Below are 23,598 nucleotides of genomic sequence, written 5' to 3'. Positions count from 1 at the left end.
AAATTATGTCTGTCTTTTAGCTGTGTAAGTTACCCAACCTTTCTGATCTTTGATAAATGTATTAATTAAATGAGGATAACAATAAAATCTAGATGCCATTCAGGGTGTTGCACTTGCTACTGAATGAAAGACACCTAACATATGCTCAATATTTGATAGCTACTAACCATTATTATAGGAGGTTAGATTAAAAAAAATCTGACCATGGCACACTGGAGAGAAAGGCCTTGGTTGAGTTCAGGAAATGGGTTAACATGTGGATCAACAAAGGAGGATTAATGGCTGCTAAAAGCACAAGAGGCAACCCAAATGCATTTTAATTTGTGTAAAAATTTTACATTCAGATAAGCTGGAAAGTATCAGTGGAAACTGCCCATTGTATTTACTCAGATTTTCTGGTCTTCACTTTAACTATTATGTAAAGTTTATGTTGTTTTTTATATCTTTCTAATTGCAATTTAGAAAAAAAATGACAAGATAAATTCAGAAATAATTGTCCTTTGGGGTTCAAGCAGATGAAGTTCACTGTCACCATTCACCTCATGGTTATGCTGCAACTTGTGTCTTTTCTACTTCATCACAACCACAGACAAATTTAGCATGTGTCATTTTGGCTGTATTCTACTTCTAGCAACCCAGCATCCTGCTGTGACATACCCCCAGCATATTCAGCAAGCATAAAAAACGATCGACACTTTCAGAAACATACTCCTGGTGAAGCTAGTCCATACAAAAAATTAACATTGTTTGATGGGATTTTAAACTCTAACAAGCAAAGGAATGAGCATGTGCTGGTGTAAAAGATAGACAAGTTAGTGCAAACGTGAGAATGGCTTTAGCTCGTTAGCGCATGTGTATTATATTTCTCCATATCTGTTTCCTTCACCACCATGCCCAGTGTCTGTGCACATTCTAACAAGAATATGAAACCAATTTACATTTAACTGGGGACTAGACATCATGGATTAATGCAGAAAATAATACTATTATTAGCCATTAGAGATGGGCAGCGTAGCTCCAGCTCTGGGGATTCCCAGGTCTAAGCCAGTATTTTCAAGGGAATTAATGGCATGTATAATATAAAGGGCAGATACCTTTATTGCCAACCCCCCAGACTATAATGCTGAATGTGATGTTTGCCATGTTGTAGGAGTTCCACAAAGATGGGTTTGATAATTGAATCACCAAATGCATCCAAATGATCTGGTGACACTGGCACTTACAGAGTCGTGGCCAATGAAGTGTGCTTTACATGATGAATTCTGTAGGGAGCACTTCTGGCTGAAGCCTCAGATACTGTCCATCTGGATCTAGAACCATGCTCAATGTGAGGCCTGCTCTCTGAAATCTGCTCCAAGATCATGACGGAGCACTGTATGTGAACCAGGGATGTAGAATATTAATACAGGCCAATTTCTGGGAGAAATCACACTTTCTGAAAGGTCCAAGAAGTTTCTCCTGAGCTAAGCAAGGCTTACTTGGGATTCTGGTGGTACTGAAGTCCCTTCTACCTAGCCAGCTTCTGTTCCTTTCCCTTTCCACAGCACCAGACCTGCATCACCATGTTAAGGGGTCCTCTTACCTGATCTTGTCTTCTCTCTCCAACAAATCTCTTGCAAATGTGGTTCTGTCTCATGTGACATGAAAGAGCTCTTGCATGACATAAAAAGATATGGTGGATAAATCACTGAGAAGCACAGGAGATCTGCCTTGTGCAATGTTTAAATTTAACTTGTGTTAATCCAACCCTGAAAATTACTTTCTAAGAATGAGTAAGTGAAGACATCTTCATCGTGTCAGCAAAATCATCACTAGTCTCACTCAAGTGTGCTTTGTGCCAGGCTGAGTCCTCAGAAACACCCTCTCCCATCACTACCATCAGAAGAAGATCACACATCAGATTGAAAATGAACAAACTATCCAAGTGACTTCACTTTGGAAAGCAAAAAACATACTTTTAGCATCCTACAATTTCTTACTTAAAATCCATCCACAGAATTTCTTACATGTCGCACACATCAACCTTACTGTTTACTACCTCTGTTTAGAACACAGAATTCTGCTTCATCTGATGTCCAGGTATGTACATCAAAGCGTATTTTGTAGAAATGCTTATCATTCCCACTTGGAGTGATTTGTGACACAGTGAACTGTACATGACTAATGCATTAGCAAAATGCTGACGGTTTGGAATCTGGATGTCTACCTGATTTTATTAGATTACTGGGTGCTTACAGGGTCATACAATCCAAACAAAATATTATTTAAGAATAACATTTCTCAGGTCAAGCTCAAGTTGGGTGTTTCATATCCATTCATGGATTAAATATATGGAATGTTGAACTACCAAGACAGAAAAAGAAAAAAAATGGAATCAAATGGAGTTTTTAGTCTTTAGGTAAAGACGTTTTCAGCAGACACAGTTGGTTAATAAAAATGAACAACTGAAATGTAAAAGATGATATTTGTTCTGGAGTTGAAAATGATTCTTTCCAGCAGGCAAGGCAAGGCCATTACCTCAAAGGTCTGTCTTGCCAGGTCCAAGTTGTTCCCAGGGAGCGCTCAGCAGCCAGCAACTGGAATAACATTTACTGGAAGGGGACAGGGGGGCCTCCTGTTGGATGGCTCTGGAGTGATTCACAGCAACGATTTACAACATTCTCACAGAATTTTAAACTATTCTCTGCTTAAAAATATGCATGTATTTTGAGACATGGGGCAGAAGAGGACAAAGAAGGAACAGTGGATTCCAGTCCATTTCTCTGAAGAATCACGAATACTTTGTGATTGCTCTTTTATTTTTAATATTTAAAATGTAGCCTAAAAGATGGAAGGAAATAAAAGCATCAACTGTGAAAACTGAGTTCAGTTCAATACAGGGAATTAATGCATTTTGATAATAAAAAAATAAGTATGGAACTAGGGACGTAGTTCTGTTCATAGTAGCTTGGTTAGTATGCACAGAGTCCTGGTTCATTCTCCAGGACCCTATAAACCAGGCATGGTACAAACCTATAAACCCCACACTCACGAGGGAGGATCAGAAATTTAAAGTTGTCTTCAACTACACCGTAAATTTAGGAGAGCCTGGACTACATGAGTCCTTGTCTCAAACAAACCAATGAACAAATTTGAAAGTGAGATTTCTCATGTATGTCTATGTGTGGGCACGTGTATAAATGTGTGCACATGAGAGTGTGTGTAATGCTTGTACATAGGTGCCTGAGTGTGTGCACACACCATGAGCATGGCTGGTTTTGTGTTTGGTTTAGATCTATGGCACTCCCAGTTTCAGGCATGGGGAACCCTGTACAATTTGCCTATTTATTCTGCTCTGAAATTCTCCTGATCAAGCCATATGAGGGTTCAGGTGCTGACAAGCTGGGTGCTGTCAGCAACTAGCATTGCAGGAAGTCCGTCCAATTACTGAACTGCGGTCACTCCATGTGTCACAGTAAGGAAATGAAAGCCATTCATTGTACTCTTCCCTGTTCCCTGTCCCTGGTAGCCTAAACTGTCTTCACATCTCTGACTCGGTAGTAATTCTACATGTTTGTGTGTCAGCAAAGTTGCTTATCATTGTTACTATATACACATCAGATAATAATTCTGACATTTTATTTTATATTAAATTTTTAGACGTTTAAGATATTATTTTCAAAAGCACATCAACACAAATACATATCCACATGTAGACCATAACACCTGGGGACCTAAAACAGCTTTTTGTTACATTCCTATGTGCTTTCAGGGACACTAAAATCATGGGTGAGGTAGAGCAATAGTATCAAACAAACAAACAATAAGAACACATTCCACTACTTCCACCACCACCAAACAAAACACTCCAAAGACTCTAGCTCAGGAGCTTCAAGAATTGATGGAGAACAATCATGCATTAACTCTACATTGTGGCCTCTGTTCAATAGGACTATGACTTTTACATTCCTCTCTCTTATTGTTTTATCTCACAACACAAGTGATTTCATTTTTCAGTAGTTTGCTTGCACCATTTCTTGACCCTAGGCTAGCCTCACACTGGGGATCCTCCTGCCTCAGTCTCCTGAATGCCAGAAATACCAGTGTGTGTCACTACACCCAACAATGTTGTCTTCTTTTCTTCCTCCCTTCAAATGAGATGCTAGGGATGGGACTCAGGGTCTACTGCACTCTAAGCATGCATGAACTATACCACTGAGTAACACTCTGAGCATACAAAATGTGACTTTTAGAAACTCAACTTATTGTTGCTTTGTGTGTGTAATATGTTTGTGTGTGTGTGTGCAGGTGTGTATGAGCCACAGCACACATATGTATATTGGAGACCAACTATCAGAAGTGTCTGTTCTCTCCATCTATAGTGGATTGAAGGCTGGTTGTGAGAATTGCATGGCAAGCACTTTGACCTATGGAGCCATCTTGCCAACACTCAGGAAACTATTTCTAAGTCCATTTACAATATTTTCTGCCTGTACCCGAGTGTAGTCATTTTAGCTTCCATGGGGGCTCTGTGACTCTTCTACCTATGGCTCCCTTTAAACAGGCTTGCCCATAGCCTCTGCCATAGTCTGCTCTGTAACTAGTATCTGTATTCACTACTGTGCCAAAAAAGGAATCACTTACCCTCCCATTGTTGTTGCTTCCAATAACCACTCTAGTTGACTGTTTTATATAAGAGGTCTTATCTTGCATACATGAAAAAGTCCTACCACATGAAGAGGAGACACTGCTCTTGATAGCTGGTTCTTCTCCTTATGAGCTGTGTGATTATGATACAACTGCTAGGCTAGTTCTTTCCCTATCTTGAAAATCAGAGTCAGATTAGGTGATTTTAGAGTTCTATTTCCTACTTTGGCTTCATGCTTTTTAGAAAGCAATAATTTTCAATGCTTGTACCATGTTAGATTGTCCAACTCTCCCACCGCAGCTGTTTTGGCTCAGATGATTTCCCAATCTGTCTGTTGGCTGCCTGTTTGGGAGAAGTGTATCTCATAGTGTCTGGGAGGTTACTTGTCATCTACAAGAAGTCAAGGAAGAATACACAAACCCAGGGGAAAAGATGGAGCCACGTAGAAGTCAAATAGAAATCGGGAAGTATTGGTGAGTAGCACGTACGGTGCTAAATCTGAGAGACAAACATCTTCAAGATCTAAAGTAATCTCAAATGTTACAAACTAAATTAGGGGTGGAAGTTTTAAGGAGGATGCTTTGGGGGTTTAGGAAACTAACAAACACACTCAGATCTAAACGTTGAAAAGCAAAGTTCATCTACAAGCAAAGAGATGCCAGATATCATTGGTACTTTGAAGTGGTTAGGACTTGCCAGAGGTATCTGAAAAAGAAATGCTGAGTGGGATGCCAAGAGAAACCTCTGATTCTCACTCCATAGGAGTCCACCTACTGTTTACTACCATACAGGAAATTTCTATCTAAGGTTCTTAGCTGACAGAGACCTGGAGTGAGTCTGGTTAATACATTCAATATAATAGAAAGCTTGATCCATTCATGGGCAGTACATGAGACTGGATTTGCCTTATTTCTACTACTTAAGATGTTTAAGAGGGTGCTGGGATGACTTGATCAGGTGGTAACTGTCCCCTCCTCACTTCTTCCATAGGTACTTTGGCCCCATGACTGCTTTTTGCGGTCTTATTGTTTCAATCTCATTTCAGCTTTGTACAACATTGTCAGTTACATATAGGTAGATTACTACTGATTTAAACAATGGTCAGAGAAACTTATTTTTATAGTGGAAGGCAGAAACTTAAAACTGGTCAAAGTACTGAGAATGAGTAATTGTTGAGTGTTGAACCCTAAATTTGACATTTGTGACAACCCCTCCAAGGCTCAGGGAACATTGTGGAAAAGAGGTTAGAAAGAATATAAGCAAGACGATGGGAAAGAATATTGTGAAATGTCATCTTCTGGACATCAAATGGCCCGTTGAACTCATGGGATGAAAGCAGCTATAATTGTCTATGTGAGTCTTTCACAAGATAAAGTTGGCCACCATCACAGTATAGATCGAAGATGGGCTCATATGTCTCTATGCTTAGTTGAGGAGATGCTGGCGGCTGGTGCTTAGGAGTGAAGGGAGTCATATTTCTTTACACCTGTTCCTGGTGGTAGGCAGCCCATGCTATGCTAGGTGGTCCCATATCCATGTGCATGAAGGTAGCACTTACTAGATTCAGTAAGTTATGAAAAAGGAAGAGCCCATGTCAGTACAAGTATGTGAAGATGCATTGAGGGGGTCCAGAGGCAGTGTAAAGAAGAGTTGGGAGTAGTTAGGATCAAGATACATCAAACACATGTATGAAACTCCCAAAAAATAAATTAAAACATTTTTTTAAAAGGTGTTGAGTACATAGTCACTCAGAATTGTTCTACTGATCATCCCAGCCCAGAATATTGTTAGCATGCTCCATTGGCCAGGTCAGATATATTTGGTTAGAAAACTGGCCAGGGTGAGCCTGAACCTTGTATACCTTGCTTTGACTTATTTCTTTTTTTTAAAATTTTTTATTACCATTTTTTATTTTAATTTAAAACAGCTTGTCCTACATGTCAATCTCAGCTCCCTCTCCCTCCCCTCCTCCCGCACTCCCCTTCCCCCCCCACTCTCCCACCCTACTGCCAAATCCCTCCACATAGGAGATATCTAGAGTCTGTCATTTCACTCTGGGTAGGGTCCAGGCACTCCCCTAAGAGTCCAGGCTGAGAGAGCATCCCTCTTTGTGCTATAGGCACACAATGACTGTTTGTATTCCAGGGATAGACACTGATCCACAGCTCAGGGCCCCATAGGTTGCCCAGGCCTTCTCGCTGACACTCACATTTGGGGGGTCCAGATCAGTCCCATGCTGGCCTCCCCACTGTCGGTCTGGGGTCCAAGAGCTCTCCCCCCGCTCAGATCAGCTGTCTCTGCTGGTCTTGCCAGCCCATTCTTTGCCAATTTGCTCATCACTCCTCTCTCTCTGTCACTGGGTTCCTTGGGTTCAGTTCAGTGATTAATTGTGTGTTTGCCTCTGCTTCCATCAGTCACAGGATGAAGGCTCCCGGATGGTTATAGACATCAAGTTCATTATCAGGAATGGGCATTCGAGGTGATCTCTCCACTATTGCTTAGCTTGCCAATTGGTGCTAACCCTTTAGATCACTCGAGGTCACTATGGTGCCTGATCTGTCTTCTATCCCATGATTCCCTCTTCCCTCTATTCTACCCCCACCCACTCAACTTCCTGTTCCCCCATGACCAACTCTCTTCCTCTTCACCCCTCTCTTCTTCCCAGCTCCCACTTTGACTTATTTCTTATTCCTCCTTTTAGAGCTATGCCATGGGTGGAAGCTGGGATTCCACACCTTTTTCTGTTTCTTGGGGCTCCCCCTAATAGTCCATAAAGTAATTATCCAAATGTGTATACATAGGCCAGACTGTGGGAGACTCATGCCTGGCCTTCTTAAGAAATTTAGTACATCCACAGGCTATATGGACTGTTAAGGGACTAAAATCATAGATGTTCAAACAATGCTCTCAAGCTTTAGAATTCTTAAGATATTACTGTGAACACTACTGAAAAGTCACATGCGGGCTACAACTTTTTTAGCTATTAGTGGTTGTCTTAGTCAGTGTTTCTATTGCTGTGAAGAGACACTTCACTTCTTATAAAGGAAAACATTTAACTGAGAGACTGGCTTATAGGTTCAGAGGTTTAGTCCATTGTCATCATGGCAGGAAGCCTGGTGGCACAGAGGCAGACATGGTGTCAAGAGGTAGTTGAGAGTATTACATCTAGATCAGCAGGCAGCAGGAAGAGAGAGAGAGAGTGGGCCTGGCTTGAGCTTTTGAAGCCTCAAATACCACCTCCAGTGAAACATTTCTTCCAATATGGCCACACTTCCAAATAGTATCATTCCTGGTGACCAAGCATTCAAATACAGGAGCATACAGGGCATATTTCTATTCAAAGCACCACAGTGATCTGTGGGAAGTCTGTAGGCAATGTAACTTAAAGAGCACACTAAAATTTTCATAAAGTTACCAGTTGAGAACACATATACAAGTAATATACACTTCATCTTCATATTTAAACTGCTGGAGTATCTCAGAGAAAAACCTCATGAATCATACAATAGGCAAAATGACTTTCAAGCATTAGTTATGCCTCAACCATGGGCTATATAAATAATGACAGATAGTTTTTGATGTAAATGTCCTTGGCCCACCATTCAGAAGATCCTATTCAAAATAAGGAATTCTATCAGGAAATAGAACTTTTAGGTTCTTAGTGAAAGCATGGAAAAGATTTGTTTCTCATGTCTGGGAATGGAATGGGCCTATAGAGGAGTTTGGCCCACAACCCTTGTTCTAACACCAAGGTTGTAGTATTCTCTAGAGATGGTTTGTTGTTGGAGGCTAATTAGTTCTCTAGGAATGAACGTGGGCATCTTCTCCTTCTGACCTAGCTGTGAATCCTCTCCAGGGGCCCTGAAATGCTCTAACATATCAGTGCCAATTCCTGTGTTTGGTTGACAAGTGAAAAATCATCTCCAAGAAAAATAAGGCAAGTCCAGAGAAGGAGTGGGAGTGGGGATGGGTGGTAGGAGTGCAGGGGTGGGAAGAGACTCCGGGGTTTTCATGAGAGAGGGAGAGGGAGAGAGAGAGAGAGAGAGAGAGAGAGAGAGAGAGAGAGAGAGAGAGAGAGAGAGAGGGAGGGAGGGAGGGAGGGAGGGAGGGAGGGAGGGAGGGAGGGAGGGAGGGAGGGAGATATTCTGAACCAATAAATTCTTCCCAAACAGCTGCCCTGAGCTCTCTCCCGTTTACGGTAAAGTGGCAATGAGGGGGAAATTATAGATGGATATTACCCAAGGAACACATTTTCTTAGAAACATAAGTTCATACAAACAAACTGACCTAGAGACAAACTGGAAAACAAAGAAAAGAAAGTTCATGTATGGGACAAAGAACATTCTTTGTCAGGTCTATCTGGATAAATACAACTCATTTTCTTGGGCAGACTGCTTCATCATATTTATTCCATTGCCTGAGGTTTGGATGGTTCATTGCTATAAGATACCCACATGGAAACTCTGCTTAGCAAATCATTAAGACACCAATGTGATTTTAGCACAAACAGTCTAGACAGGACCTAGCTGAAGATTGCCAATTGATGTGACCAAGCCAGTTACATTGCATATGGAGTTTGGAAGTCACTCCTACCCGGGGATGGATAAAAGTGTTTACATTTTGTTAATGCAACTTCTGCACCCGTGTTTCTCTCTGTGTGAGTCTTTTAAAGTTTTATTTTATAAATTTTGTTTGTTTGTTTGAGACAGGGATTCTCTGTATAGCCCTGGCTATCCTGGAGCTCACTCCAGACCAAACTGGTCTCCAACTGGACATCCACCTGCCTCTGCCTCCTGAGTGTATCATTAAAGGTATGCTCTACCACTGCCTGGTAGGTTTATTTCTATTTTGAGCTGAATTGGCCTTGTGTCAGCTACAGAGCCCTTTCTTGCCTGTGCTAGTCTTTGGAACAAATGTTTTTGTCACCCTCTTCTGCCCCGCCTCCTGTGTTCTTTGATTCTCCATATTGGTTCTTTTCTCTGTGTCCCTCCAGTTTTGTGTAAAAACCTTACTGCATGTCTTGCCTTTCTGAAAGTTGTTTCTGTGAAACTTCATATCTCTCCTTCCTCTCAGCATTGACTAGACCTTTCTGTGGTGAAGGAGTCAGTTCATAGCCTTTTGAACAATGCCTGATATTACAGTCATTGAACCTCATCTGGAGCCAACATAAAGATTTCCTGGTGATACACTATTGGCATATCACAATGACTCAAACTTCACGGAGCATCTGCCAAGTGAAAGACACCATATGCAAGAGCGTATTTGAGTGCATTGCCACAGCTCCTGAACTCAGCAAACTTGAAATCCATTTCAAGAGAGTAGACAGGCAATTATATGACAGTTTATAGGTGGGGCTCTGGTTGACACATGTACAGCTTTTAACGTCAAGAGGCCAAAAAAATTATTGTCAGCTCTACCAGGGACTTTTTCTCTAGGACTCAATTCCATATTAGCCAAGTTAAAGCCCTAATCTAGTTTAGGAAGTATAAGATACGTTTCTTTGTTGTTTTGTGAGGCAGGGTCTTACTATCGTCGGCACTGACAGTGTAGACTAGGCTGGTCTCACACTCAGAGAGATTCGCCTGCTTCTGCCTCCTGATTCAAGGATTAAAGCCTCTCTGCCCAGAGAGACACCGTTCTTTTAGGTGATGCATACACCTGAATTATAGAAGAGTCAGTCATACGAGGGAAGTTATTTCCTTTCACATTCTTTCTGATTACCAAGAGATGGGGCAAGCAGTAGCCTTTGCATTCTGCAATGGCTAGAGTAGAATAAGACTGTTTAAAGATTTTATATCTTTTCAAGCTGCATGTGATGGCATACACCTGAATCTCAGAACTTTGGAGACTGTGGCAGTAGGATGATGAGTTTGAGGCCAGCCTGGGCTACTTGGCAAATCAATGTGGACTGCTAGCAAGGTCAGGTCTTAAAGTATGCGTGGGAAAATTGTATTTTCAGGCAAATTTGTAATCACTCTAACTTATTCTTTAATAAGCTACTAACTGTACTTTACTAAAGTCAATAATTTAATTTAAATACCTAGCAAGAAAAATAGACCATGGCATGTATTACAAAAATTGTTAATATGGTATGAGAAAATTAAAGTTTAAGGAATAATGACTAAATGACTTCTGGGGTTCTTTTCAGCACCTCACTTTTGTTTCCTTCCTTCCTTCCCTTCCTTTCATCCTTCCTTCCTTCCTATCTTCCTTCCTTTCTGCCTGCCTGCATGCTTGCCTTTGTATTTTCAAGACAGTAGTTCCCTGTGTAGCTCTGGTTGTTTTGAAACTCCTTGTGTAGACCAGGCTGGTCCTGAACTCACAGAGACCAGCCTGCTTCTGCCTCCTGAGTGCTAGGATTAAAGTCGTGCACCACCACTGACTGGCTAGTACCATACTTCCTTTATTTTGCAATATTTCTAAAAGACACCAAGGCAATTTACTAACAACTGTACATGCCAGCCTATTTGTTCTAAGTTATTTGGGATGTGGTAGAAAGAAAAAAAAAAAAAACAGGTAAGAAGGTTGCAGGTGAAGACAGATGGAAACATATGCAGATAACAGATCAAGAGATATGCATGTACATGGTTATGGATAATACATTCTAATTATCTCTGATGTGGAAAAAGATGAGAGAGATGTTTTTTACCTTCCTTCAAATAGAGAACAACACTTTCTTAAATCGGGATTTCTGTTACTGCTGGGAAAAAGTGACTGTATTGCTTGGTTTTAAATGCTAGTTGTTTTTTATTTAAAAACTATTTTTTGGAGCTATAGCTTTATCATGTAGTACTGGCTGGCCTCAAAATCTCAGTCCTCCTGTCTCAAGATCCCAGGTACTCGGAAGAATTTTCTACGATTTAACCTGTGGAGCTATTGAAGCAGCCCTGTGTGAAATGGGGACAGTCCCAGGAGTTTAACAGGGTTTGGCATCCCCCCAGAAGAACACTCTGATACTTCTCTATGGAAAATGAAAGAATTGTAGCTTGGGACTGGAGAGATGACTCAGTGGTTAAGAGCACCGGCTACTCTTCCAGAAGTCCTGAGTTCAATTCCCAGCAACCATATGGTGGCTCACAACCATCTGTAACAGGATACGATGTCCACTCCTGATGTTCAGGCATATATGCAGACAAAGCACTCATATATAAATTGTATGAACAAACAAACAACAACACAAGAGTGGTAGCTCTCCCCAGATTGACAGCTCCTGGGATGTTGGGATCCAGACTGAAGTTCTTACATTAAGAGCAGAGTCCTGAACCAGATGTGCGGCCTCTGCCTGAAATCCTAGTGTTGAGAGGTAGAGTCAAAAGGATAAAGAGTTCAGGCTAATCTAGGCTACACAGTGAGAACAGCAAAATCAAGGAGGTTTTCCATGATTCAAATTGCCTCTGCATTGGGCACTGCAGCGGGAGCCTGATGACTCAGGCCTCGCGGACATCAAGGCCCTGGAAGAAGTCTGGGAAATCAGGTGCAGATGTAGGGTCCTCTCTGGAACAACTGAATTTAAATTTTCATAAGTCTGAATGTTCAGTGCTTAGGAAATGTGTTTAAAGAAAAAGTTAGGCAGGAGGTGGTGGCGCATGCCTCTTATCCCAGCTCTTGGGAGGTGGAGGCAGGCAGATCTCTGAGAGTTTGAGACCAGGTTGTCTACAAAACCGTTCCAGGATAGCCAGGATTATTTCACAGAGAAGTCTTGTCTCAAAAAAATCAAAAATAGAAAAGAAAAGAAAAAAATTACAGTGGCATTTCAATGTAGAAAAACAAATTCCCTTTGTTGAGAAAAGTGAGAATCGAGAAGGGCACTAGTTTTCTATCTATGTGCATATAATGTATATATTTATACATATGCATGCAAATTATATAAGAGTTTATATAATGTACACAATATGGCATCATAATATAATAAACAACACATACATTTTACATCAAAATACATAAATAATTATGCCAGAGTAATAACCACTTTGGAGAAGAATAGAGGACTTATTCCACATCTACCTGGAAATCACATGACTGTGGTAACTGATGAAACTCCAAAGGCATACGTCATGAGTACTGTAATCTCCATTTTATGTTTTATTAACTCACTAAGAAACTGTGTATTTATTTTGAGATAGGGTCTCACCGTGTAGCCTTGCTGGGCCTCAAACTCAAGAAGAAACCTGTCTGGCCTTGAACTTAGGGTGGTCCTTCTGCCTCTGCACTCTGACTGCTGAGGTTACAAGCGTGCATCACCACACTTAGCCTTCATCCTCACTTTATTAACCCGAATTTAATGAAGCCCAAACTGGGATTGTGTTCTGATGCTTCACGCCATTCCTATACTGAACTTGAAGTTTTGTGCGCATGCCTTGAATATGTCCTACATCAACATAAGTACACATAATTACTTTTCAAAAGTTTCCTCACAGCACCTTCCTTGCAGAATGCCGTGCAAATGAATAGTTTTAGGAAAGAGATGAGTGGATAGATGGAGGGGTGAATAAATTACTTGTTTAATTTTTCTCCCCAGTGAAAAATTTCCAACCTATAAGAACTTGATGTTTTGCTTCCAGTGTTCTGAAGTGTAAAACTGTAATGGAAACACCAGTTTATTGAACTGTATTATGTAATTAGTTCTCCTGTGAAGACCAGGACTTTTAGAAATGTGGTGTCAGTTTTCGCACACACAACCAGAGTGTAAGCGTGTGACCGTGGAGGGACAAGCTCCCAGGAACAGTGCCTAGCGAGGAGGAAAGTGGGAAGCAGGCTCTTTCGTGCTATGGTCTTGTCATTGGGATTTGAAGCTGGACAGTGTCTCGGTCTTCCTTTGTTTTAATAGGTGAAACAGGAACATCTAGAATTTCCAAGAAGAATCCGCAATAATTTCCATGAGTCTAGTCCAGGGGAGACATTGATTAAATGGGTTCTTTTACCCAGTTCCTGCCTGGTTTCTATTAAATGTTCTAGCCTATGATTTAAAAGAAGAAGGAAAGAATAAAGAAATGGAGTGAGTTTGTGCTTTAATTATTCAAGCTGACCTGTTTTTACCAGACACGCTATGGCCGCCATCAATTAAAAAATACAAAATATGTTTCCTCATTTTCTGTTTAGTCTACTGCATTTTCGATTCATGTTGCTAGTTCTAGGGAGCACTTGATGGCTAACAAATGGCTGTGGAAACTCAGAGATTAGTTGTTTGTTTTAAGAATATTCTGCCTTTCCTTAGTTTTTCCCTTTTGTCAAATGAATTTTGTCTAACAGGAAGTGATCACCTCAGGAGCCATTAATGAGGTTTCTCTTATGTTCCTACAGTGTCTTCTATTGCATCACAAGGGTGGAGTTAAAGTGAACAATGTCACTACTATTTTAATTCTAGTCTCACTCTTACCCTGAGTCTCCTGGTCCCCATGTCCTTGAATGCTAACCCACCTGACTTCTCATCACTCATCTGCCTTTCTGGCTAGAGTTCCCTCCAGATGAATGTGTCCCGGGAAGTTGTGATTTTGTTTTAACTAAAAACGAGCTAAGAATAGAGAATAGTTATAAATGCAAGAATTCTGGACACTCCTATGGAAAGCAACACTCACCTGATATCCCTGGATAGTGTTTGGAATTAACCTCTCCAAGCCATTCTCCCCATCTTCAAAGGAGAGACTGACTGTAATGACTTCCTCCTAGGGCTGTTTTGAAAATGCAGAATGCCAAATGTGATCGCATTGTCTTCCACAAATGAAGGTCATAGTGTTTCTGAAGACAACAGCTAATCTCTAACTTCTCCACTAAACTCACTCCCCTGCTGCTGATGGTCATTTTTTTTATGGTGCTGGGACCCTGATGGACAAATATATGGTGAAGGTAGCAAAGAAGAGAGAGGTCAGTGGCTATGGACAGGTGATAGAGCCTCTGATGTGAGTTTTAGTGTTTCTTCCTTTTCTTTTAAATGGTCTGCAAACAGAAATAGCAAGCTCTCCATCATGTTCCAGGCCTCTCTGCCACACGGACACAGTTTGGCCAGGGTGTGACAACTCCTGGTTTAGAACTGTCAGCACTTCTGCAAGCTTTACTGCACTTCAGCACACATGCTTAGAGTCTCCCTCCATTCCTTTAAGATTTTCAGTCCCCAAAGGGCAGAATTGATTCCTATCACATGTCCTATCTTCCTGCCCTGCACCTTCCCTTCCTACAAATCTGTGAATGAGTCCGATTCAAGTATGACCTTCCCCAACATTCTTCCTTGATCTTACAAGTAAGAGGATATCACTCAGATTATGGAATTGCTAGGCTATTTTTGTACAAATCTATAGTGACCACCAACCTTCCTATACAATACTTATTTTTAATTTTCTGGTAGCAAAAGCAGTTTAATTTTGTTCCACGTAAGAGACCTAAATTTCTCATGATGAATAAATAATGAATGAATGAAGTTGATGTTACTAAGATTTCTGAGCATACATAGAAGGAAAGATGTGGGTTTGAAAATAAAATTAATAAAATTATATGTATTGATAATCCTATAGAGGGCTTTAAGCAATTAGAAATAATTTAGAAATAAATAATGCAATTGCTAATCATGTCTCATCTTGGCCATCAAGGATTTTAGTAATTTCCCAAAGGACAGGAAAAGTAGAAAATAATATAATACTTCAATGCTCACAAAGCAGATTAGACAAGTAGGGAAATTATTTTATTTTACATTCCAAAAATTATTCTGTTGTCTCTGTATAAATGATAGTTTACAATTGGAAAGTCAATCCTTATGGAAAAGGAGGCATTCTAGGATTTGCATGTGGACTCCACACTCTTCCCTGAAACACTTCAGCACTATGTGGTTTAGATCAAGTGCTTTAACACTATGACCTGGGCTACAAAATCCACATTTTCTCCTTTCTGAGACTGAATCACCAGCAATGGCTTAAGGGTTAGCATTTTCTTTAGTGTAGTAATATGGCAGGGTTGGAATGAATTATAAACACATGGATTACATTTCCCCTCGTGGAAATCATTAATATTAAGGCAATGAAAGACTTTCACATGTCTGAGTTTTAGTGAAGTTTTAAAAACACAAATTTAAGAACTGAATAAAAGGCAAGCATGTTGCCCATCTGTAATCCTAGCATTTGGGAGGTGGAAGCAAGAAGATTAGGAGTTCAAGGCCAACATCAGTTACATAGTGAGAATAAGGTCTGTCTGTGCTTCATTAGCATCTGTCTAAAAATGCAAGCAAGCAAACAACAGCAATGAAAACAAAACTGAGTGAGTGAACTGAGCTAGGACATTCTCATTCACGATTATAGTATTTTGATTTGCGATCCTAATGACAGAGAAAAGATTCCTCTTTTTAATGGGGTGGTTTACTATCAAGTTTCAGGACTTTCAAGGATTTTGTGTTCTTCTTTCCCCCTTATACTATCTACATAGGCACTGTCTTTGAAGACACATTTAACAGCACCTGTAACTAGAATTAGGGTTGAAACGCAGTATAAAATGTATCCCACGAAAGATAAAATACTGACCTTGTACAGAAGGGAGTCAATATGCTAGTTCTTTATTTAGGGTGAACACCTTGTCCTGTTTTTTGGGGCTTCTAGTTCCATATTGGAAGTGATCTCACCCTGGAGTGCTGAGTGACCTCACCTTGGAGTGACCCAGGACAGTTAATTACCTTCTGTTTTAGTTAATTTTCAATGACTGTGACAAAGCACTATGACCATGCCAACTTATAAAAGCAATTGTTCAATGTGGGGTTCATGATTCCAGAGGGTTCCAGACCATGACTATCATGGCGGAGACAATGGCAGCAGAGAGACAGGAATGGCACTGAAGCAGGTTCTTAGGGTTCACAGCTAAATCCAAAAGCATGAGACAGAGAGCTAAGTAGGAATAGCATGACTTGTGAAAGCTCAAAGCCTTCCTCCAGTTACATACCTCCTGGTGGAAAGATTCCTTAGCAGTGTTGTTTGCAAGGCAAATTGGGATGCTTGAAGGGTAAAGTTTTCACCAGATTGGATGAGAATTAGGTTGACCCATAAATCGTATCCTAAAACTGATATTTCCTAAAACACACTAATCCACTATATGCTTTATAATCTGCCTCCCTGTTCTGAGTTCCCTGGAGCAATAAGCCTATTGCAAAAGGATATTCTACTCAGGAAGGGAAATTGAACACTGAGAATTTAGCATGAATGTTCAGCTCAGTTAGAGTTATTTTATGGATTGTGCTACTCCTTACAACACGAACTTAGAGAAGTTATGAAAATAATGACTTCAAATAGCAGTCTCCTTTCTACAAATAAAGAGTGTAATGCCTGCTTATAAATGCACAAAATCCAAATATACAGTGTGTTAGTTGTTCAATTAATACTGTCTATATCCTATTTGTGGCATAATAAAGCTACTTCTACTTGACATTCTTATAGAAATACTAGAAGTATCACAGTAACTGAGCTCATTATATTAGATAGTTATACACACAGACCAATAGAACAGAAGTCCCAGAGATATAGCTATAGGTCTCTGTCTGTATCCCACCTCTTCTTTGTCCCTTACCCTCTGTGAGACCCGCTAGAGATACCACCTCATGATATATTATAACAATAGCCATGGTGCCCAGAATGTACATGGAGAACATACAAAACCTTCAACAAACTGTGCTGAGAAAACTGGACATCCATAAAAAGAAGGCTGACACTAGATCCCTTCCTCTTGAAGACAAGGGAAGGAGATGATGGAAAGTGAGGGTGATCAAAATACATTTGGTATGTATATGAAAATTGTCATTGTGAAGCTCATCATTTTGTACAACTAATATTAATAATCATGATAACAATGAAAAGTTATCCAAAATAGCCTCATAGGAAGGAGAGTGTGGGCACACTGCCTCTAAATATGTGATAATAGTTTCAGGTCTTCTTTGCCAGATCTCACTCCTACATGACCACAGCTTATAGGACGAGGCTTATCACCTCTCTCTTTTTCTCAGCAGGGCTGAAGGTGGGCTAGTTTATCTGTAAAATGCAATCATTGTATCATCGGTGGCCTCTAACTGAAGCTTGTGGTAAGTTCACTTGAATATTCTATTTCTAGACCTAAAATTTTGGGGTTGAGAAGTGAAAATCTGCCAAATCAATGTTAGGGACTAGAAGTTCTTTGTGTAACTGGGAAGATGAGAGTGTTTAGGTTTGAGAGCTACAAAACAATCATGTCAGCAATGTGATAATCATGACATGTGATAATCTGTCAGCAATGTGAACAATCACTGCTTAAATCCCAAACCCTTTCAAGAACAAGGCTTTTTAAAAAATAGCCCTATGATTCACCTCTGATGCAAGATAGAGAAGCAAAAATCACGTGTTCTCAGAAAGAACTCTGTTGTCCTAGCACAAGTTTGACAAGTCCTTTAGTTTGCCACTTGTCTAAACAAAATAAAAAGCAGAATCTCAAGCTCTTCTTGGGAATTATGTGACAAAATGTTGCCTTGTTTTTCAAGTGTGGCAATCCACACTGGATATAGAATTACATTAAATATTTAAAGCTCTTTGGAGAATGTAAGAAGACCTGGATAGTGTGTTATTTAAAGTTTCCTATACGGACTGAGCATGGTGGGGCATTTCTTTAAGCCTAACACTTGAGAGGTAAAGACAGTTGGGTATCCACAAGTTTTTAAGCCAGCCTATTCTTCATAGTAAGGTCCAGGTCAGTCAGGTCTGCACAAAGGGACCCCCAACTTGAAAAAAAACAAGTATTTCATAGAGCCTAACTCACAGAAAACATTTAGTGATTATTCATTTCCTTCCTCACCATCTTCCCCTTAATATGTACGTGCATGTTCTTTCATTATTATCTACTGCCTGTAACACTTGTGCAATGCAGGCAAAGTCTAACAGTAGTTGTTCATGATCTGACTATCACTGGTTTCTGCTTCACTCTGAACATGTTTGGTTCTTGGTACCAAGGGTCCTTGGTCCTTCTTTTCTGTATAAACACATCACCAACTCTGCCTTAAACGCATGTTGTATTCTGAAACAGCTTTCACACTTTAGCAAAAACAAACAAATAAACTGAGGGTTCTTCATGATCATCTTTAAGTACATATATTTTTTAACCTAATAGGAGATGTTAATACATGAATAAGGTATCTTATTTTATTAATTTCAATAACCAATGAGCCTAAGGTAGTAGTTTACAGCCAGGGAATGGAGCTCTGTACTCATGTGTCCCTGCAAGTCTTCATTAAAAGTATACATGTTCACTTTTCATTTCTCAAATTTTAGAACTACTGTATTGCTGACAACACTTGCTGTTGAAGTTTGAATCCATAGACATTATTTGAGCCTGGATAAATGTTCGGTAAAATGCACTCAGAAAATAACAATTGAATGAATTTCTCTTTTTTTTCTCAATAAGAACCCAATTTCTTGGCCAGAGAGAGGACCCAGTGGAAAAAAAAACCAACCTGTCATAGGAGTCTAACAACCTGAGTTTGATCCTCACATCTAATGTGGAGTAAAAAAAAACCTTTTCCTAAAAGTTATTCTTTGATCTTCAGTATGTGTCACCCTACATTATCCCACTGTCCTCTCTGCTCCCCAATCATTAGTAATGAAGTCTTAAGAAAAAAAATCTGATTTCCTTCATGAACAGCATATATACCTGTCTGCGTATTTACACACATGTATAGGAAATCTAAGGAATTAGATGAGCTGAATTTTGATTAGGACCCTTATCTTTTTATCTAAGTGGTTGTATCAAGAGAGCTTGATTATGTGAATATAATTCTCTTCATGTCTATAATGATGGAGAAAGCTAGAAAACTTTAGAGATATCATCCAACTCTGAAACTTCATCATACTGTGGAAGTCCTAACCTTTATTAAAATGCTATGTATTTTTCCTTCCATGTATTGTGTAGATAATATTTGAAAGAATATACATGTAGGTGTTCACTTTGTAAGGGGCTGCTTTCCTCTTAGTAGATGGCAATGTCCTTGTACTTGACTGGGAAAATCTTGGAATTCACTAGAAAGCCAAACTACCATCAACAGCTTGGCCTAATTATCTGGGAATCATGGGCAAAGTTGAACATGAAATTCTAACTAGGGAAGCATTTTATGATTTCTTCTCTGATGAGCTTTTGGGCATACTCACTGTTTTAGGTTTAAAAGAATACATCTGTATTTTTCCTAGTTAAAAAATGAAATGTTAGATTCAAGCTGTGATTTTTCAGGTTCCTGCCTCTGGGTAACAGCATAGGGCATGGCCTCCTACAAGTTGGAACAGATGCCAACCACAAAGAATTTCCACCTTGGACACTGGCTAAAAAACCTAAACCAAACCAAAGAAAAACAACTTAAAAGTACTTTTCCTGCTCCCACCATCAAAAGGAAATAATTTCTGTTTAGTCTCTTAAAATCCAAATGTGTTGACTGACCATTAGCTTAAAAGGAAATAATAAAAAGCAGGCATCAGAATCTTGTCTACCTATTGTTGTATCTCATTTGACTTCACTGACCACACACACACGGGCCTTCTCTCCATTTCTTGGACACACATAACAGGCCCACTTTTGTCCCAAGTATTTTCTGAGAATTGTATGTAAACTACAGTTTGGTCTTAGTTTAGTTTCTGTTGCTGTGACTAAACATTGACCAAAAACAACTTGGGGGAAGAACGGTCTTATTCATCATATAAATAACAGGTTACAATTGATCACTGAGGGGATTCAGGACAGGAACTCAAGGCAGGATCCTGGAGTCAGGAATTGAGGTGGAGACCTGGAAGAAACCTGCTTACTGGTTACCTTCTCATGGCTTGCTAGCCTTGCTATCCTGTACAACCCACAGCATCCTGCTTGGAGATAGCACCTCCCGAAGTGGGCAGGGCTCTTCCATATCAATCATCAACCAAGAAAATGCCCTTCAGACATGCTTACACGCCAGTCTGATGGAAATAATTCTGTAATTGAGGTTCCTGCCTCTGAGGTTACTCTAGTTTTTGTACTGTCCACAAAAAGGAACCACCATAAACTTCCTGTCCATCATCTAGTGTCTGGAAAGCATTACTCCTATGAATGGGCTTACTCTGGCCATCTCAGATAATGCAGTTCACCCCTGTACTAAACCCAACACTCTACTCTTTCATTTTCTATCACAATGAGATATATATTCATTGATTACTTATTTTGTATCTATTCTATTAGTTGATGCAGAGAGCAAGGAAGATAGGGTACCTTACACACACCTGACTAATAGTCAATTATTGATTAGCATTTCAATAATTGTATTAATAATACTGGAAATCCTAGTGTTTACATGGTCACCTATATACAAGTTGCTACAAAGGTGATCTACTTTCAGCTTCAATAAGCTCTATAAGATGATTTGTCTTGCAGTAGATGAGGAAAAAGAGGTTTTGACAATCTAGTGAAGGAAAGAGACCCAGCATTTCAACATTCTTTATTGTGTAACTGATTTTAATGTAGTTATCTTACTGCATTCCTTGCTATACTTTCTCCTTACATATTCCATTTTTAACAAATGAAGTAATACATGCTTACTGCCTTCTTGATATTGCCAGAGTTCATTGGACTATATTATTCTTTAGTCAGCACACATTCAATCATTCTTAATATTATATCTTCAATGTGTTTGCACCTCCTTCCTCATAGCCTACATTGGTGAGGAAGTGTATCACCATGGTCTTTTCTTCTCAGGGATAAAATATAATAATACCAATAACAACAATAATAATAGTGTTGTTTTTTGAAATGACTACTGCATTTAATATTTTCTGTAAATAAGTGCCAGAATAAAAGACTTATCAGATTCAAAAACATATGTAAGATTTAGCAGTAGGATGGATTTCATAAAAGAAATTTAGGAACCAATTATTTAAAAGGTGAACAGGTACACTAGAAGTGTGTATTCAGCCAGGTTCAACACAAGTACACCATCCCAGCACCCAGGAGGTTCAATCAGGATGCTCACAGATTCAAGGCCCACCTCCAAATTAAAATCAAACAACTAGCCTCTCTCATTGTAGCAGTAGCAACAACAACAACAAAAGGAGGAAAGGAAGGAAATAGTTCATATATAAGATGTACAGAGATAATACTAGGGCATAAAACTTCATGAAACCTTTAACTGCAAACAGCAAGATTAAAAGTTGCTATTTGACTTCTGTGCTGTTTGTCACTACTACTACTACTACTACTACTACTACTACTACTACTACTACTACGCACACACACACACACATACACACACACAAGCACACTCATGATCAGAATTCACCAACTACTTTAGATGAACATGTTAAAAGTTCAAACATCTAGAAAACCCCATCATTGAGGTTTTGAGTTAATTTATTGACTCTAAGGGCCCAATTCTTTCTTTTACTTGAATGTGTGTACACCCACACATTCACAGAGTTCCATGGCAGCAAAGAAATCTTCACATTCCAAATACGTCTCAGCGAAGCTGGATGGTCAAGAATTCTCAATATTTTCACATTACTTAGAGCACTGTAGGTAGGTTACCCTGGCCCCGTTCCCAGACTTTAACAGTAGGGGCCTTGTGAAATGCTAAACGATGTGTATAACAGTATTTAGGCTCTCCAAGAGCCAATCCGTCAAAACATTTGCTGCTTTGAAAATGTGTTCTTCAAAAAATGGGCATATGGAACTTATTAGTGTGCTTGGTGGAGTTCAAGCGGTGGCGTCCAAAATAAGCACAGAACCTTTTGAGGACACAATCTTACCTAAAGGTGACAGGGTCTCTGACACTGTCCTGCCCTGACCCAAGGGTATGGAAGACTCTTGAGAAATGCCAGGTTTCTAAACATTGCGAGGGGGGGAGGGAATGGAGGGCTATCCAAGTTTTAGAATAGCACAAGACTAGGTAGAAACATTAAAGAGAACAAAGATAAGTAGAGTATATAAAATGTAAAGGGCCCCACAGCTGGCATCTCTTCATTAGGGACTTCCAGCTTAGCCTTCACACCATAACCATAATCAATATTCATGAGCAGGTAAATCAGCAACATTTTACTGCTGTATATCTAGGTGGATGTTACAGTGTGTAGTTACAGATGGAAATCTGATGAATGGAAGAGAAATTAAATTGGTTGAATACCAAGGAAGTAATGTTTTCAGTATGAAGAAAATGATCAGACCCACCCATGAGTATCTTGCCACAGGTTTTTTTTACCATTTACTTTTTATCTGCACATGCTCATCTCTAAGTTACCTATGTTTAAGAAGGTAGATAATCATCTGCATTTCACCTGTCCTTATTTAACGGACACTGAAATATCAAATGAAGATAAATGATGGCATCTCCAAAGGTTTATTTACTTTTCTTTGAACCTCCATAGCATTTGCTGAGCTGGCTATTAGAAGAACACGTCTCCATCACAGCCAAGAAAGGAAATGCTATTATCAGTCATCGCAGACCAGAGCAGAAGTTGGTTTTTGAAGCTGAAAAGCCTCAAGCTCCTTGCTGTGTTTTATTATGCATAACTGAAATTCTTCACAGTTACAAATGTGTAAACTTCTCCTGATTGCATCAATATGGACTTGGAACAAGAAGAGGGTATGGTTCAGTACTACCAGGAAGACACACATTTACTTGAGCTTTGAAGGGCTAAAAGTTCATCTATGAAGTATGCATGCCTGCCCCCACTTTGATAAAATCCAAGTAAACGTGCTATTTCAGATTTCTTCAGACCCTTTGAGTGTTTTCATTTGCTTCATTGTAAAATTACTTCGTCTTGATATTTCCTGACAGTTCCAGACACTTCATTTCTAGAGTTCTCGGCTGTATGGACTGCACTGTGCAGACCGTGCAGACCATTCTGAAGGCTTAAATCCACCCAGCGATGCTTACTTTTGCTCGATACCTTAGTTTTCATTAATTCATGATTTGTGTTTTGTATTTTATGAGTGCTTCCTTGGGGATTCACCCCATCCCACTAAAAAAATGACAGGTA

General features: G+C 39.7%; 1 long non-coding RNA gene across 1 annotated transcript in view; it reads left to right on the top strand.

Moving 5' to 3' along the window:
• The window catches only part of LOC110342414, a 93,318-nt gene extending 69,990 nt beyond the window's left edge, over positions 1–23,328 (top strand). The window contains exons 3-4 of the long non-coding RNA XR_005881578.1: positions 17,598–17,669; positions 22,984–23,328. This is a non-coding gene — a long non-coding RNA (uncharacterized LOC110342414). The remainder of the gene's footprint in view (positions 1–17,597; positions 17,670–22,983) is intronic.
• The last annotated feature ends 270 nt before the right edge of the window (positions 23,329–23,598 follow it).

This window comes from Mesocricetus auratus, unplaced genomic scaffold, assembly GCF_017639785.1.
Source record: "Mesocricetus auratus isolate SY011 unplaced genomic scaffold, BCM_Maur_2.0 Super-Scaffold_100015, whole genome shotgun sequence".
Taxonomy (NCBI): Eukaryota; Metazoa; Chordata; class Mammalia; order Rodentia; family Cricetidae; genus Mesocricetus; species Mesocricetus auratus.
The sequence above is the reverse complement of the archived record's forward strand: the minus strand, read 5'-3'. Positions and strand labels throughout refer to the sequence as shown.